This window comes from Salmo salar, chromosome ssa02, assembly GCF_905237065.1.
Source record: "Salmo salar chromosome ssa02, Ssal_v3.1, whole genome shotgun sequence".
Taxonomy (NCBI): domain Eukaryota; kingdom Metazoa; phylum Chordata; class Actinopteri; order Salmoniformes; family Salmonidae; genus Salmo; species Salmo salar.
The window spans coordinates 49197370-49214312 of record NC_059443.1 but is presented as its reverse complement, the minus strand read 5'-3'; the positions used below and the strand labels follow the sequence as shown (position 1 = coordinate 49214312).

The window sequence follows — 16943 nt, the reverse complement described above, 5'->3', positions numbered from 1 at the left end:
GGCCAAAATTGGTAAAGTAAATGCTAACTGCAAGTCTGATGACATGCAGGTATTTATGTCACAGACATCTAGGAGATATTTTACCACTCAAAAAAGTAGTTGTTGTGTTGTCTTTTGTTGGGTTATGTTGTTGTTTTGTGTTTGTTTAGTAGGCCTACAGTAGTCTCTCTCGCCTGACTAAGGTAGAATGCGACATTGAGTATGGCTTGCATGATAACATGTTTAGCTGACTCTGAATCTGTGGATATAGTATTATGTCTGTAGATAGTCTATTCAAGTAAAGTGTTGCCTTATTTCTTTCTTAATACAACTCTACTTTCTTCCCTGCAAGAAAGGTCCAATGCCAGTACTCCTTGTTGTGTTTGGAAAGTGATGATAATGATTAATGGGCCAAGAACCAACGGTTCTACCTGGCCTGCTTGCCTAACTGTGTTTGCCTTACAATTGGGAACAAACACATGTCAAGGATGTGTGCTGTGCTTTGAAGGTGTGTGTCTGCAATTGGGTGTGGGTGAGGTGTGTCTGTTTGTATGAGTGTGTATTGCAATGTGTATATTGTTACAGGCGTCTTTGCATGTGTGCTATGTGGATATGCATAGTACTTGGGAATTCAGGTTCACTTAAATGGGAGGGAATAAAGTGAAGTGTGTGGGGGAGGGAGAGATAAATAGATACTGCTGGAACAGTCCAACAGAAATAGATATGGAGACCTAGATATGAGACTACAAATCCCAAAAGTCGGGCTTTATTGGACAGTCACACCTCTGTCTCGTGCAGCCTAAAACTGTGTCTTCATTACTTACCACAGCCACAAAGTCGTAAACCCTTTACCACTACCATTTATCTTTTTAAAATCAGATTTTAAACCTAACCCTAACCTAATGTTTTCATATATATATATTTTAACGATATATTGACTTTGTGGCTGTGGTAACTAGTTGAAACCTTAAAAATGACGTGGTTAGTTTAAATGCCTTTGACTGATCTCCCTCTACTCAATGAAATCGCTCTTTGAATTTAGTTTTTTGGGCAACGGGATGGCTTTTCGCCAGCTCAGAGAAAGTGCCACGACTCCACACTCAGCGGCTATTCAGAAAGAGTGAATATTGGTGGTCGGGGGTAAGAGTTTCTTTGTAAAACAATTTATGAGTCATTAAAAAAGGAATAGGAAATTGTCTTAACTGAGCGTAGTGTAAGGAAGTTGTAACTCAGCCTCGTACAAATAGACATGCATGTCGGGAAATGAACTGATTATTTTTCACGTTGAGAAAAATAGATATTCTTAACTTTGGTTTCGGAACTGTCAATGATACAATGTTGCTTGATCTTTTTATTTATATATACCAAGTGACGATAAATTGATGGTATCGGGAAAGCCTTATTTCCTCGCTCATATACTTGAGTTAATTAAAGGACTCAACAACAAACAAATTGAGATGCTGCGGTCAATGCGTGATCAATCAACGGGCTCTAATGATTGGAGGACGCGTACCTAAGGGTACTGTACACTGGAGTTAAGTTTTCTTAGCTAGAGGCAACGAAAACAAATTTCCCAGTTAAATGTATTTCGTGTGGAGGAGATGCCAGATGTTTTAAAATGTAAAACTTTACAGAATGAGACTAAGGACCAGTAACGTTATATAAAGTAGGCCTGCCTGTGGTGAAACACCACATAAACCTATTCTCAATAATATTCTCTAAAACGCTTCTAAATGTATTAATTGTCTAACTGTAATGGGTAGCATATTTGAGCTACTGTAAGTTGTAAAGTTGTTGTATGATGCCAATAAACTTTGTGAAACTGGCAAGTGGTCAAGTAGGCTATGTGTAGAAACGTGAAGGAAACTACTCTGTCTGTAGACACGTAGCCCCTTCAACACACTCTGGAATTCAGCATTATCTACAGTTAAGGTGAGTGTCTGTAACGTTAGTGTATTTTGATACATTAGGCATTTTTACATTTAGAGATGTTAGCTACAGATTGTTACACCAGAATGTGATTTATCCAACAATAATGTTGGTATCGATTACTGGGAGTTCCAGGTTAGGTACTGTTTGGTGTAGTACAGATCATTTTCGACCATTGATTGAAACAGGTGGGTCCACTCCCTAAGTGTCATGAGACTCAATTGTCTTGATCTAAGGGAAGAATTGAAGTAGAAAATATGGCGGCGTACGTATTGTTGGATTACTTCATGGAGTCACATTTTTATTTTAGTAACGGAGCATTGTTCTAAATTAAACCCGACCATATGCAACTGGACACGGACATTTTAGAAGATGCATGTTTGGCCGTATCGAGAACGAAAATAAGTATCGGCAAGTTAAGGTTGGTCGAAAATTCTCTGTTTTACACCAAACAGTACCTAAGCTGTAGCTCCCAGTAATGGATACCAATAATATTTGGTTAAATCGCATTATCTGGTGTAACAATCTGTAGCTAGAGAACGATGTGAAAGCTATGGATACTTTTATTTAGTTTTTTAGTTTTCATTTTATCTCATCAATATGGGCTGCTACTGCATAATCACTGCACACCCACGTTTTTGTTTTGTTTTAAAGCATCATTGGAAGAGTAGTTGTTGCCCATTGCAAAACCTGATTGTTCGGTGACCATATTTATCTATAAAGTTACATGCTGAACTCTCGGTCCTCTGTGAGAAGAGCTTTTCTCAGACATCTGTTTTTCTTTAATTAACCCTACTAGAAGTTCAGGAGCTGGTAGTATGGCAATGGAGAGATTGTTGTTTTTACGGAATGTGTGAGACGCATAGGCCCTATCCCTATTTTTGCCCATAAACATTATTCCCCCAAAAATGTTTCCCTTTCCTCAGACTCCGACCGAAGCTGGGCCACTAAAACAAGAAAGCCTAACCCTAAACTATAAGAATCTTGTTATTGTTAGAAAATCCCAATAAATTAATCTTTTTTAAAACATTTTTAGCAGACACTCTTATCCAGAGCGACTTACAGTAGTGAATGCATACATGTCATAATTTTTTTCCCGTACTGGTCCCCTGTGGGAATCGAACCCACAACCCTGGTGTTGCAAACACCATGCTCTACCAACTGAGCCACACGGGACCAGTAATCAGTACAGTAATCAATGGATAGATGACCATTAGTTTAGGTTGATAATCAATTACTTAATTTTCAATAGTACGCAAAGGGTTACAGATTCAGTAAAATGTATGAATGTTGTGATTAGTGCCTTTCGTGTGTCAGTCTTCTCCTGTACCGCAGGGGACGAATAGCCTACTGGTATGAACTTCTCAAGACCTGCGAGACACTCATCGTGCCATCTCTACCCCTGCTTGTAATTTTCCTATTTGACTGATCATTGTAATATATTACATCAGTGAGCCAGCCAACACATTTTTCTAAATAAAGGCTTTTAAACATTATTACACATGAGTGAGCACATTTTTGGAAGTTTTGCTACCAGCATCAACTTAATTTTGCTTGTCACTTTTCTAAATATTCTGAAACCACAAATGTTTTCTTAATTTATATCTCCAAGAAAAACTGTAAACTGTAATGGCATAGATCAGCATTCTTGATAAAACCAGAAATATAGGAATTATATTTTAGAGGTTACCAAAGTTAGCTGGCTAACTACTTGATCCTCCTTTGTGAAATGTCACCCTGGTGATTGATAAATATATTGAGAGGGGGGAAAAACTCAACTGTGATGGCGCCTGTATTGAACCCATTTACTAAAACATTATGTTGTGACTTTTTTGATGATTATGGCTCGCATCCTTTGACACCTAGCTAATCGTGACCTCTGCTTTTTTGTGCTAGGCTTTGCGAAGGGACAAGATTGAAAAAGAGACATGGAGGTTTACGACTCCCAAACCCTCGGTTTCATGGTCTTTGGTGGATTCATGGCAGTCTCCGCCATCGGCATTGCTCTGGTCTCCACACTCTCCATGAAAGAGACATTGTACGAGGAGGCCCTGGCTAAGCACCGCCGCTTCTCAATGAAGAAGAAGCAGAAGGCGTTGGAGAACAAGAGCAAAGGCAAGAAGAAAGAAGAGCGGCCCAACGGGAATTTCCCAGAACCGGTTGCAGAGTCTGCTAGCGAGCCCGAACCTGAGCCTCTCGCCGCCCCCGAGCTTGAACCAGAGTCCGTCATTGCTGCCCCAGCGCCTGTCATGGTCGCTTGTGCTGCTCGTGGCCGTGGAGGCCGTTGCCCCCTCCCCGAAGAAGAAGGCGGCCTATGTGGCGCCTGCCGTAGTCAGGAAGTTCATTGAATATAACATTTAGGAATTAAAAACTTAACATAAATAACTTCTCCTTTTATGTTTACCAAGAAATCATTGAAAATAAATGAAATGTTAAATTTACCCCAACCCTGCTAACAACCGCTGCATTCCTAGAGGAAGTTGTTCGCTCGGCTTCTCTCTAGTGAAGTGTTGGTATTATGATGAAAGGCCAATTGAAGCAATGGGTTCTGGTTGTGGATTAGACCCTATATCTATGCTGAACAAAAAATATAAACGCAACATGTAAAGTGTCAGCCCGATGTTTCATGAGCTGAAAGAAAAGGTCCCAGAAATGTTCCATATGCACAAAAAGCTTTTTTCTTTCAAATCTTGTGCACAAATTTGTTGACAACACTGATAGTGAAGAATATTTCCTTTGCCAAGGTAATCCATATCAAGAAGCTGATTTAAACAGCCTTATCGTTACACAGGTGCACCTTGTGCTGTGGACAGAAAGGCCACTCTAAAATGTGCAGTTTTGTCACACAACACAATGCTACAGATGTCTCAAGTTTTGAGGGAGCGTGCAATTGGCATGCTGACTGCGGGAATGTCCACCAGAGCTGTTGCCAGAGAATTGAATGTTCATTTCTCTACCATAAGCCGCCTACTAACGCCATTTTAGAGAATTTGGCATTACGTACAACCGGCCTCACAACTGCAGACCACCTGTAACCACACCAGCCCAGGACCTCCACATCTGGCTTCTTCACCTGTGGAATCGTTATAGGGGGCACCCATGGGGCAGGGGCGCACCCATGGCTGAACCCCTGCCCAGTCATGTGAAATACGTAGATTAGGGCCTAATGCATTTATTTAAATTGACTGATTTCCTTATATGAACTGTAACATGTTGCATTTATATTTTTGTTCAGTATAGAATTAAGGATCACATGGCCCTTCATTCTCCCAAGACCACCTCCTCTAACCATCCCCAACTTATTTTTTGTTTCCTACTAGTCAACAGTAAGTCATACAATTAAGTAATTAATCGAAGTTATAGTGAAGTATGTTTACTATTCAATTTATAAACTAGTAAGTCATCCAAAGGATACTCGAGTAGTACATCCTGTAACCCCTGACATAGATAAGTCTGCCAGGGAGTTCACTAACTCGCTCTCCTTGTAGTGGTTGCTGCCGTTGACTGACTGCTCCCCTCCTCCTACCATACAAGACTCTACTGTCTACTGTGAGCAGCAAGGGAGAGACCCAAAGGCTCATCGAAGTGCTCAGTGACAAGGCTGGCCTCGACTCCTGGCAACTGGTACAGTATTTCCCTCCAGAATGACACACGCAAGCATTACAAACAGTGGCCTGTGGCCGAGTCACCTCCGCATTCCCTTTCGAAGAAATGCAGTCATACAGTGCATTCGGAAAGTATTCAGACCCCTTGACTTTTTCCACATTTTGTTATTTCTAAAATGTATTACATTTGTTTTTCTCTCATTAATCTACACACAGTACCCCATAATGACAGTGAAAATAGGTGTGTAGAATTTTTTGCAAATAAACATACCTTATTTACATAAGTATTCAGACCATTTGCTATTATTCTTGAAATTGAGCTCAGGTACACCCTGTTTCCACAACTTGATTGGAGTCCACCTGTGGTAAATTCAATTGATTGGACATGATTTGGAAAGGCACACACCTGTCTATATAAGATCCCACAGTTGACAGTGCATGTCAGAGCAAAAACCAAGCCTTGAGGTCGAAGGAATTGTCCGTAGAGCTCCGAGACAGGATTGTCGAGGCACAGACCTGGGGAAGGGTGACAAAATTCTGCAGCATTGAAGGTCCCCAAGCACACAGTGGCCTCCATTCTTAAATGGAAGCAGTTTGGAACCACCAAGACTCTTCCTAGAGCTGGCCACCTGGCCAAACTGAGCAATCAGGGGAGAAGAGTCTTGGTCAGGGAGGTGACTGAGAACCCGATGTTCATTCTGACAGAGTTCCTCTGTGGAGATTGAAGTACCTTCCAAAAGGACAATCATCTCTGCAGCCCTCCACCAATCAGGCCTTTATGGTAGTGGCCAGACAGAAGCCACTCCTCAGTAAAAGGCACATGACGCTTGGATTTTGCCAAAATCACCTAAAGGACTCAGACCATGAGGAACAATATTCTCTGGTCTGATGAAACCAAGATTGAACTCTTTGGCCTGAATGCTAAGCGTCACAGCTGGAGGAAACCTGGTGGTGGCAGCATCATGCTGTGGGGATGTTTTTCAGTGGCAGGGAGTGCATGACTAGTCAGGATCGAGGGAAAGATGAACGAAGCATAGTACAGAGAGAACCTTGATGAAAACCTGCTCAGGACCTCAGACTGGGGCGACGGTTCAGCTTCCAACAGGACAACAACCATAAGCACACAGCCAAGTCAATGCCGGAGTGGCTTCGGACAAGTTTCTAAATGTCCTTGAGTGGCCCAGACTTGAACCTAATAAAAGATCTTTGGAGAGACCTGAAAATATCTGTGCAGCAACGCTCCCCATCCACCCTGACAGAGCTTGAGAGGATCTGCAGAGAAGAATAGGAAAAACTCCCCAAATACAGGTGTGCCAAGCTTGTGGCGTCATACCAAAGAAGACTCGAGGCTGTAATCGCTACCAGGTGCTTCAACAAAGTACTGAGTAAAGGGTTTGAATACTTATGTAAGTAATATTATAGCTTTTTGTTTTTGCATATAGATAAGGGGGGGAATGTAATACATTTTAAATAAGGCTGTAACGTAACACAATGTGGAAAAAGTCAAGGGGTCTGAATACTTCCCCAATTCACTGTATACATGCATAAATAAAAAGGAGCAGGCGTTTTCTGAGACAAGATTGAGAAACCTTGGTTACCGTTAAAATGACTCGGACATGATTGTGCCTGATGGAGTATTTTTTTATTTTTTTTTGTCTGAGTCAAACAGTCATTATACGCACACTTCTAAACTGTAGAAACCTTAGAATTATTGAAGCATAGCAACATTTCAAGTAATGAAGAACACTAGCATTTCACACTTGTTAACAAATTAATTTAATATTGTAATTTTTACACCCTTAAGTTTGAATCATCCTAGTCGTTTTGGAAGCGCCTTTGTTCTGATATTTTCCAACTGAGAGGTTATATTGACCGTGTCCCAAATGGCACCCAATTCCCTATATAGTGCCCTACTTTTGACCAGAGCCCTATGGACCCTGGTCAAAAGTAGTGCACTAGATGGCAAATAGGGTGCTTTTTGGGATGTAGTCATTCTCTGGCTTATCTTAACATCAACTGTAGCCAATCAGTGGTGGTCAACTTGTCTCGTATCTGATGCTTAGGCCTCTCAGAAGGGGGATCCCATGGCTGCCCTGAAGAAACAGCTAGAGGAGAAGGTGACGCAGCTGTCTACCGAGCAGGAGGGCGTCGCCATCGCCAAGAATCGACTGAGGGAGCTCACCAAGGTAAAAGACCATGGCTCCATCCCAATAATATCTTATTTTTCCTGAAGTGTACACAAATCTAAAAAGCATTGGATTGTTGGAGGGATGGACTACTCGGTATTTCCACCTTATTTCTTAAACCAGTAATGTCCTTTCAAATCAGTGAAGGGAAATAAACAAGTGCGCACTTTGGGAGGAAGGAGAGATAATTGGGTAAACCAACATCCTACTGACTTCCAGGCACAGGGTACAAACAATGCAATAATACACCTTGTTCGACTAATGAAATGCATGATGATAGGTTGATGAATTTAATTGTTGGGCAAGGTAGCATCTTAAACAGGTCTTGGCCTCAGTGCAGTAGGCCAGGATTTGGTAGCTGGTGCTTACAGTAAGTATCTCCCTGCGGTATTTATGCCACTGGCTCACACTGCCTGTTGGAACACTCAGGAGAAACAGATTAATAAACCAAAAAAAAGGGTAGAACAAAATGTGCACCCCAGGATTGGGGGAACACCAACTTTAACCCAATGTTTTTCACTGTCACTAACAATCCCCGATGCCCACACAGGAGCTGAGCGCAGAGAAATCGAAGATGGCGACGGTCGAGACCCATCTGAGCTCAGAGTTGAGTGCTCACACTCAGGAGATGCCCTCCAGGCTCGCATGCAGGCCTCCTACCAGGACCACGTGGCTGAGACCCAGCAGCTCAATCTCAAGGTCAGAGTTCACTAACCCATAAAAGTCAGGGTTGTGTTCAGGAGGGGTGATTTAATGTACTGAACAGTCCAGACAGAAATGCAATGAATAGAGCTGACTTGAGTCCTGACTCCGCATCAGAGGTATGTGTTTCCATCTGAACGTTCCACAATGTTCTCGTGCCTGACTGAATGTGGAGCTGCTGCTTCCACTACTTCCTTTTTGTGATATTGACAGCAGCCTCTAAATTTGACAGTAATAAGATATTGTGACCCCTAGGTAAAAATGTGTTGGACTTGTTTATAAAAGTACAAGGCAGACAAGACGATAAAAATCAACTGTTAACACCCCCATACAGATAGCGAGCCTGCAGGAACAGCTGGACAATGGCCCAGTCGCTCAGATGGCCTGCTTGCAGCAGGAGAACTCCATCCTGAGAGACGCCCTCAACCAGGCCACCAGCCAGTCCGAGAGCAGGTAGATGGGGCAACAATACAACTTCTATTCTCTATTCTATGTGTAAATCTGAGTCTTGTTCAGGCACCCAATGTAAAAAAATAAAATAATTGTAAAATGGAGTGGAACTACCTGGACTTTTCCCAATAAGAAATATTCCTTTTCTTTTGTTGAAACATTCTGCTATGGTTTGCCCTAATGAACACAACCCAGTTGAGGTCTACTCTTAAAATGCCCTTTTCTCAATTCGTCGTAACTTGATTCCTTACCTCTCTCCCTGCCACCATCTTCTTAGTGTTGAGGAGGCGGAAAGGAGACAGGACTTGAGGAATCAAGGAAATCTGAATTGAGAGAGTATAAAATGTCTGTCTTTGGATGCTGTAGCCTCCGTAGTAATCCAACTTGAATAAGACATTCAAGACGTCCAGCACTCACAAGTAGACTGTTAGACTGCTTTCATTACAAAGAATTAGTGCGCTAGTTTTCCCGCAAAGTTTGGGATTTATCCTTGAAATTTGGTGTGTGCATTTCCATGCAAATCTCAGACCATGAGTATTCACAACTTCTGGTGGTTGATCAAATATTGTTATTTTTGGGGTAATGGCGGTGTTTGATGCACAGGAATTAGAGTAATGTTAGGCCTAATGATAAAACAGATCGCATAGCAGCATGTCGCCTAATTAGGGCTATCCCGACAATCTTGGTCAACCGAGAGTCTGTTCTTTCGACCAAGCAATTGGTAGAAATTTTAAAACGTGAATTTTTCATATAAACACACCCTATGTTTGAATAAAATCAACTATATGTAGCCTACTGAGCTTGTCTGATGCTAAGCACTGCGATTTAAAAATTAATACACAATTTACTAAAGGAGCTAAAGGATCAATATAACCTAACCAGAAATTTCTGCTGTTATGCTCCTGAAGTTGGCTACACCAACTGTCGGCAACCTTTTCTATTTGGAGTGCCAAGTTATCGTACCATTTCTACTGGTCTGCATGCCAGTTATGATTTTCATATGCACGTTTTTGTGGAACAGTCATTTAATTTATAATAGTCTTCATATCTCAGTCAATATCATATGGTTAAAATTATATCTAAATGATAATTATACAAATCTAAGTTATTTCTTGCCATTGCCAATATGTAAAAATAGCCTATATAAAGTCAACAAATAAAAACATTGCATCCCGCAGGTAGAAAATATCCTGATTAAAAATCCTATAAATCACATTGGCTACGCATAGCCTGTCTGCAAGTAACTCAAGCTAGAAAACATTGTATAAAATATTACGGGCCCTCAATTTCCTGTGTGCTCCAGACAAACACCGCTGTAGGCTACAGTATTTGCGCAAGGCAAGTATCAGGTAGGCCTATTTTATGATGTTTCCAACGGGTCAGAGCATGACTCCCCCCCCCCCCCCATTTCATGCTGAGTGGTTATCAAAGGGAGAGTGCTGGAAATATTTCTCAAATATTCTATGTTGAACTATTGTCCTCCTCAACGGATGTAAAAACAGACTTTGTTTACTTGCTGTTTGAGGTGAAAAATGTACTTTGTCTTAACTCAATCAGAAATATTATCAGATCCCCAAAAGGGCAAATTTTATAGGCCTACATCTATGCATAATCAGGTGCGTGTCCTTACTCAAGATTGACAGGAGCGCTCCAAAGAAAAGACAATGAATAAATTGACAACTCATACATAGAATAACCCCCCCCCACAAAAAAAAAATCTCACAAGTGTAGCCTAGGTTGTGCGCTCTGCAAACGTGTCCACTACTACAATGACAACGGTAAGACTGTAATAATAGATTGAATGCATTAACAGATGCCATCAATTGTTTGTATATATTTTCCACTGCTTGACAAAAAAATCTTGGTCGACCAAACAATCGACCAGTCTACTTAATGGGGTCAGCCCTACACCTAATGTATTTATTTTACTCTTATATAGGCCTGATTCGTAATCATATTGCAGGGTATGTCTTTTCTCGTTTGAATTGACTGGTTTATTCCCACTACATAGCTTAATATTTGTTATCATTTATCCATCGTTCATTCAATAGCCAACCATGCTCGAAAATAAATAGACCGGTAGTAGCCTATGACAGTGTAGGTAGGCTACAGTATTGCTGTGCGATAAGACTGTGGCACATAATAGCATATTTAATATAAGAGCCTATACCAAGGCAGGAGATGGACACAACTATAGGCAGCATGTTGTTTGTCTTTGAAAAAGTCACTGCAAAGGATTAAAAGATTATGCCCACACCTCAACAGAAATTGTATCATATTTGCTGTTCCACCAAGCTCCAAAATTTCCAAATCATAGAGCAAATGAGGGTGTTCTTGTTACCATAAAAAGTGAATGGAGGGTGTTTTCCAGATGGGGTTGCAGCTCTGACTATATCAATGAAAACATGCGTGTGACAGTTTGGGATTTATCAATCATTTTTGGCTTACGCAAATCCTAGAATCTTGACGTATGCCAGAATTTAGTAAGCCATTTAAAGTCATGATTTTCCTAAGTAAGTCTAACACACTGTCGTTGTTAGAATCTTAATATCACAAACAGAACTTGAGTTATAACCAGTTTTAGGAGGGCATGTCATTTTGTATTTCTCCCATTGCCCCTCGTGACTGTAGGGCTGCTCCCCTCCTCTAGCCAGTTGCCGAGCCCAGTTGATAATCACCCCGATAATTGCCTTTTTCTGAACCTAAACTCAGTGGAGGCTGCTGAGGGGAGGACAGCTCATAATAATGGCTGCAATGGAGTGGTTTCAACCACATGGAAACCACGTCTTTGTGTTTGATACCATTCCATTGACTCCATTCCAGCCATTATTATGAGCTGTCCTCCCCTCAGCAGCCTCCACTGCCTAAACTATACCGAAACTAATTTCACACATGTAACAGACTAAATAAATGAAGTAAAGTATGATATGGGTGAGTTGAGTGAGGGGAAGTAAACGATGCACCAATTGTGAATGAAGAACAGGGCGGGCCATTGTATTGATCTATTTGAATTATAATCTTATCAGTCTTCTTGGAGTACACAATAAGTGCGTGCGTAGTTTTTACAATGGCAAGAAGACCAAGAAATGCTGCACATGCTGCGTTAGCATTGCTATAGAATCTGAACGAAAAATACACTGCTCAAAAAAAGAAAGGGAACACTAAAATAACACATCCTAGATCTGAATGAATGAGAATCTTATTAAATACTTTTTCTTTATATAGTTGAATGTGCTGACAACAAAATCACACAACAATAACCAATGGAAATCCAATTTATCAACCCATGGAGGTCTGGATTTGGAGTCACACTCAAAATTAAAGTGGAAAACCACACTACAGGCTGCATGAGGCATGCCGATTAATCGTTTTTTAAAATTTATTTCTTTTTTGTTAATTTAAAAAAATGTATATATTTTTATTTATTTTTTTACATTTATTTGTAATAATGACAATTACAATACTGAATGAACACTTATTTTAACTTTATATAATACATCAATAAAATCAATTTAGCCTCAAATAAATAATGAAACGTTCAATTTGGTTTAAATAATGCAAAAACAAAGTGTTGAAGGTAAAAGTGCAATATGTGCCATGTAAAAAAGCTAACGTTTAAGTTCCTTGCTCAGAACATGAGAACATATGAAAGCTGGTGGTTCCTTTTAACATGAGTCTTCAATATTCCCAGGTAAGAAGTTTTAGGTTGTAGTTATTATAGGACTATTTCTCTCTATACCATTTGTATTTCATATACCTTTGACTATTGGATGTTCTTATAGGCACTTTAGTATTGCCAGTGTAACAGTATAGCTTCCGTCCCTCTCCTCGCTCCTACCTGGGCTCGAACCAGGAACACATTGACAACAGCCACCCTCGAAGCAGTGTTACCCATGTAGAGGAAGGGAAACAGACTTGGAGTAGTTCAGAGCGAGTGACGTTTGAAACGCTATTAGCGCGCACCCGGCTAACTAGCTAGCCATTTCACATCGGTTACACCAGCCTAATCTTGGGAGTTGACAGGCTTGAAGTCATAAACAGCTCAATGCATTGCGAAGGCCTGCTAGCAAACGCACAAAAGTGCGGTTTGAATGAACGCTTACGAGCCTGCTGCTGCCTACCACCGCTCAGTCAGACTGCTATATCAAATCATAGACTTAATTATAACATAATAACACACAAATACGAGCCTTAGGTCATTAATATGGTCGAATCCGGAAACTATCATCTCGGGGGAAAAAAAACGTTATTCCTGTCAGTGCAATACGGAACCGTTCCGTATTTTATCTAACGGGTGGCATCCCTAAGTCTAAATATTCCTGTTACATTGCACAACCTTCAATGTTATGTCATAATTACGTAAAATTCAGGCAAATTAGTTCGCAACAAGCCAGGCGGCCCAAACTGTTGCATATAACCTGACTGCGTGCAATGAATGCAAAATGACACAATTTCACCTGGTTAATATTGCCTGCTTACCTGGATTTCTTTTAGCTAAATATGCAGGTTTAAAAATATATACTTCTGTGTATTGATTTTAAGAAAGGCATTGATGTTTATGGTTAGGTACAGTTGTGCAACGGTTGTCCTTTTTTCGCAAATGCGCTTTTGTTAAATCATCCCCGTTTGGCGAAGTCGGCTGTCTTTGTTAGGAAGAAATAGTATTCACACAGTTCGCAACGAGCCAGGTGGCCCAAACTGTTGCATATACCCTGACTTTGTTTGCAAGAGAAGTGACACATTTTCCCTAGTTAAAAGAAATTCATGTTAGCAGGCAATATTAACTAAATATGCAGGTTTAAAAATATATACTTGTGTATTGATTTTAAGAAAGGCATTGATGTTTATGGTTGGAGCAATGTGTACCTAATCGATTATATGCAACGCAGGACAGGCTAGATAAACTAGTAATATCATCAATCATGTGTAGTTAACTAGTGATTATGATTGATTGATTTTTTTTTATAAGATAAGTTTAACGCTAGCTAGCAACTTACCTTGGCTTCTTACTGCATTCGCGTAACAGGCAGGCTCCTCGTGGAGTGCAATGTAAAGCAGGTGGTTAGAGTGTTGGACTAGTTAACCGTAAGGTTGCAAGATTGAATCCCCGAGCTGACAAGGTAAAAATCTGTCGTTCTGCCCCTGAACAAGGCAGTTAACCCACCGTTCCTAGGCCGTCATTGAAAATAAGAATGTGTTCTTAACTAACTTGCCTAGTTAAATAAAGGTCTAAAAAGATTTAAAAAAAATTAAAATCGGCGTCCAAAAATACCGATTTCCGATTGTTATGAAAACTTGAAATCGGCCCCGATTTTTAATCGGTTGACCTCTAATCGTGACGTCCCTCGAAGAGCAACCGCAGACGTTGCGAGCCAAGATGGAGGTGAAGATCACTGATGCTGTAAGTTGGCAAACCTATTGGCAACTTAGTTGAAATTCAACATTGCTCTCTTACAATCCTGTATTTGTGTATGTACTATATGTTCCATTCCACAACAGAAGTTCCCTCATGGGACAAATGTATTAATAATTTCAAGTCATTTGAATTGTATTGAATCTGTTGTGCAGGTGGAGAGCTCAGCAGACACAGAGCAGCTTCAGAGCAGTCTGAAGGAGAGGGAGAGCCAGGTGGCCTCATTAGAGGAAGATCTCAAACAGCTTAGAGGAGATGGCGCAAGGGAAGAGTGCAAACGCTGTAAGGCTTCTATTCTCCTCTGTGTGCGCACAAGTGTGCGTGGTGTTAAGCCTTACTGATTAAGGTTGTCTTACTCTGTAAGGCCTAGATTTAGTCTTTTTGTGTAAAATTTAAGTTTTATATACGTGCTTTTGTCAGATGAAAAGCATGACCATTGGCATCTTGAACATTGCATATTCTTTCAATTTCCCCAACACAGGAGTCAGGAAGTGAGACAGAAGCTGAACAGCCATTTGAAAGGTATGTGTCCATTCCTAAGCTGAGGTGTGTTCTCTGACCCCCCCCAAAGTGCATGCATTGTCATATGAGCAGGGTTGGGGGTCAATTCCAGTTAAATTCCTGTCCTTTGATTTGGACATGGTAGTTCCCCATTGGAATGAATTTAAATTCCTGAACTAATACTGGAATTGATCTGGAATTTTCCCCCAGCCCTGCTAATGAGTGTTATATTTTCAGCCTTGAGAAAGATTCCCAGATGTTATGTCTGGAAGAGGAGCTACAAAGGCTAAAGGAGGAAATGGAACAAGTTAGGATCAAAAGCAATGTAAGTTAGTTTAATGGTGGTTTGATGATTTTGCGTTGCCCAAAGAGAGGTATGCTTGTTGCCCCATGATTGTTGGCTTAGCTCAATTCTGCTCTACCCTACAGGATCTTCACAAAAACAACTGGGTGGCAATGGAAGCCTTGACCGCTGCTGAGAAGTTGAATAAGGAAAGACTGGCTGTGGCGAAGGGTGCACAGGTCAGTGGCATGCAACACCCAGAGTCGTATATATGCACTCCACTTCGTGCTGACTCTTTCCTTTCATGGCAGCCATGGTGCCTCCTGATCAATATTGGCAAATAGGAGGTCAGGGATCTACTGAATTTCCAACAACGTTATCTGAATGGCTAAAATTGGAACTTGAATTCAAACGCACATCATGAATGAAATGCTTAAAGACAGCAACATGTCTGGCACTGAAGTTGGTTGAACTCTCGCTAAATACTCTGGCTACACTCCCATTGACAAACACAGTTGTGAATACGGTGTGTGATGGATGGCATTCATGCTTTGACTTTGCGTCTATTTGTAGAGCGTAGCCGAGGAAGCACTAAGCTCGTTCCAGACAGAAGCTTAAAAGGCTCTTCAGATCTGCCCTGACGTCTCTTTAGAAGCTTAGCAGGTAAGTTAGTTGTGTTTGCAATTGCCGACAGACTTGGTGTTGGAAAGTGTTATTTTCTTTCTTCAAATTATTATTCTCCGACACAAAGTTGTTGTTCTGTGTGGATACTCTTTGCTTGTCTGAATTGGAGTTCATTCCTTACATACCCACACATTACCAACAGGGTGGTCAGTAATATATTATGTCAACAGGAATGGATTTGGAAAATAAAATCACTCTGGAAACTTGCCAATCCTTGCAGATGTAAAAATGGAATTCACCTTAAACATGATTACACCAGCAGACAATTTTTTTTCCCCCAGCTCTGTAGTTAAAATGCCTCAATTACTAATTGTAACCATAAGATATGTGTTATTCTTTACAGAATAACTGGTTGAAGCTACTCATCCAGAAAGCACAGGCTACTGAAATTCCACAGAGCCAAGAAGTCCAGCGAGAGAATTTGCAAACCACAGACTCTGGGGTTAGGACCCTGTGTTTTTACTCTGATATATTGTATGCATTGCATTTTGAAGCGACCAACATTATTGTAATGTTGGACTGCTTCAAGATACCACTTATTACCAATAGAGGTTCCTCTACACCTGTTGCTGTAAGAATACATTTAGTTGCCTACTGCTGACCATTAATTACATGTTTGTCTCAAACAGACAACAAAAGTGCATCTTGGCTTTTCCTGCCCTGGTGTTTCATATGAGCCCTAGACAGTCATGACTGTGTGCTTGTTTTCTCTTAAGGAGCTTTTGTCAAAACTCAGAGAAGCTGAGGAGTCTCAGACACAGGCGGAGTGTGAGCAGTACAGTGTGAGCAGTACAAGTCCAAGTCCAACCATGGTCCTGTGTGTGAACGCCTAACTTTCCATCCAACTTCAGTCCGTTTGAGGGGGACACAGCTTGACTTTGGTGTGTGTGTGATAAAACCCTGGTGTCTCCCAAATAGCACCCTATATCCTACATAATGCACTGTATATGGAAATGATTGAGTAATACAGAAGGTGAGGGACATGAATAATGTGTAAGCTTTAACGGAAACAGGGAAGAATCACTAGCTGCACTAACATACTTGTACTCTTGCTTTACACCTAGAAGTAGGTATTATGATGTAAGATGACTGCATTCCCACATTATCCTACTTCCTTTAGGAGGGCATGCTGAAAGACCTTCAGAAGAGTGTGGAGGAAGAGGAGCACGTGTGGAAGCTGAAAATCGCAGAGGCTGAGGAGCAACGGCAAG

The 16943-nt window shown here is 40.9% G+C and overlaps 1 long non-coding RNA gene across 6 annotated transcripts; it reads left to right on the top strand.

Moving 5' to 3' along the window:
• The first annotated feature begins 580 nt into the window (after nucleotides 1-580).
• Nucleotides 581-16614, top strand: LOC106584914 (uncharacterized). 6 transcript variants are annotated; one of them, XR_001323865.2, is made up of 13 exons: nucleotides 582-1119; nucleotides 3805-5234; nucleotides 5397-5532; nucleotides 7577-7699; nucleotides 8250-8398; nucleotides 8736-8854; nucleotides 14420-14546; nucleotides 14746-14786; nucleotides 15003-15090; nucleotides 15195-15287; nucleotides 15622-15711; nucleotides 16076-16174; nucleotides 16449-16614. It is a non-coding gene; the product is annotated as an uncharacterized lncRNA (long non-coding RNA). The 6 variants fall into 6 exon arrangements; XR_001323864.2 differs by having other exon boundaries at nucleotides 581-1119; nucleotides 3805-5532; XR_006761305.1 differs by lacking the exon at nucleotides 3805-5234 and having other exon boundaries at nucleotides 778-1119.
• The last annotated feature ends 329 nt before the right edge of the window (nucleotides 16615-16943 follow it).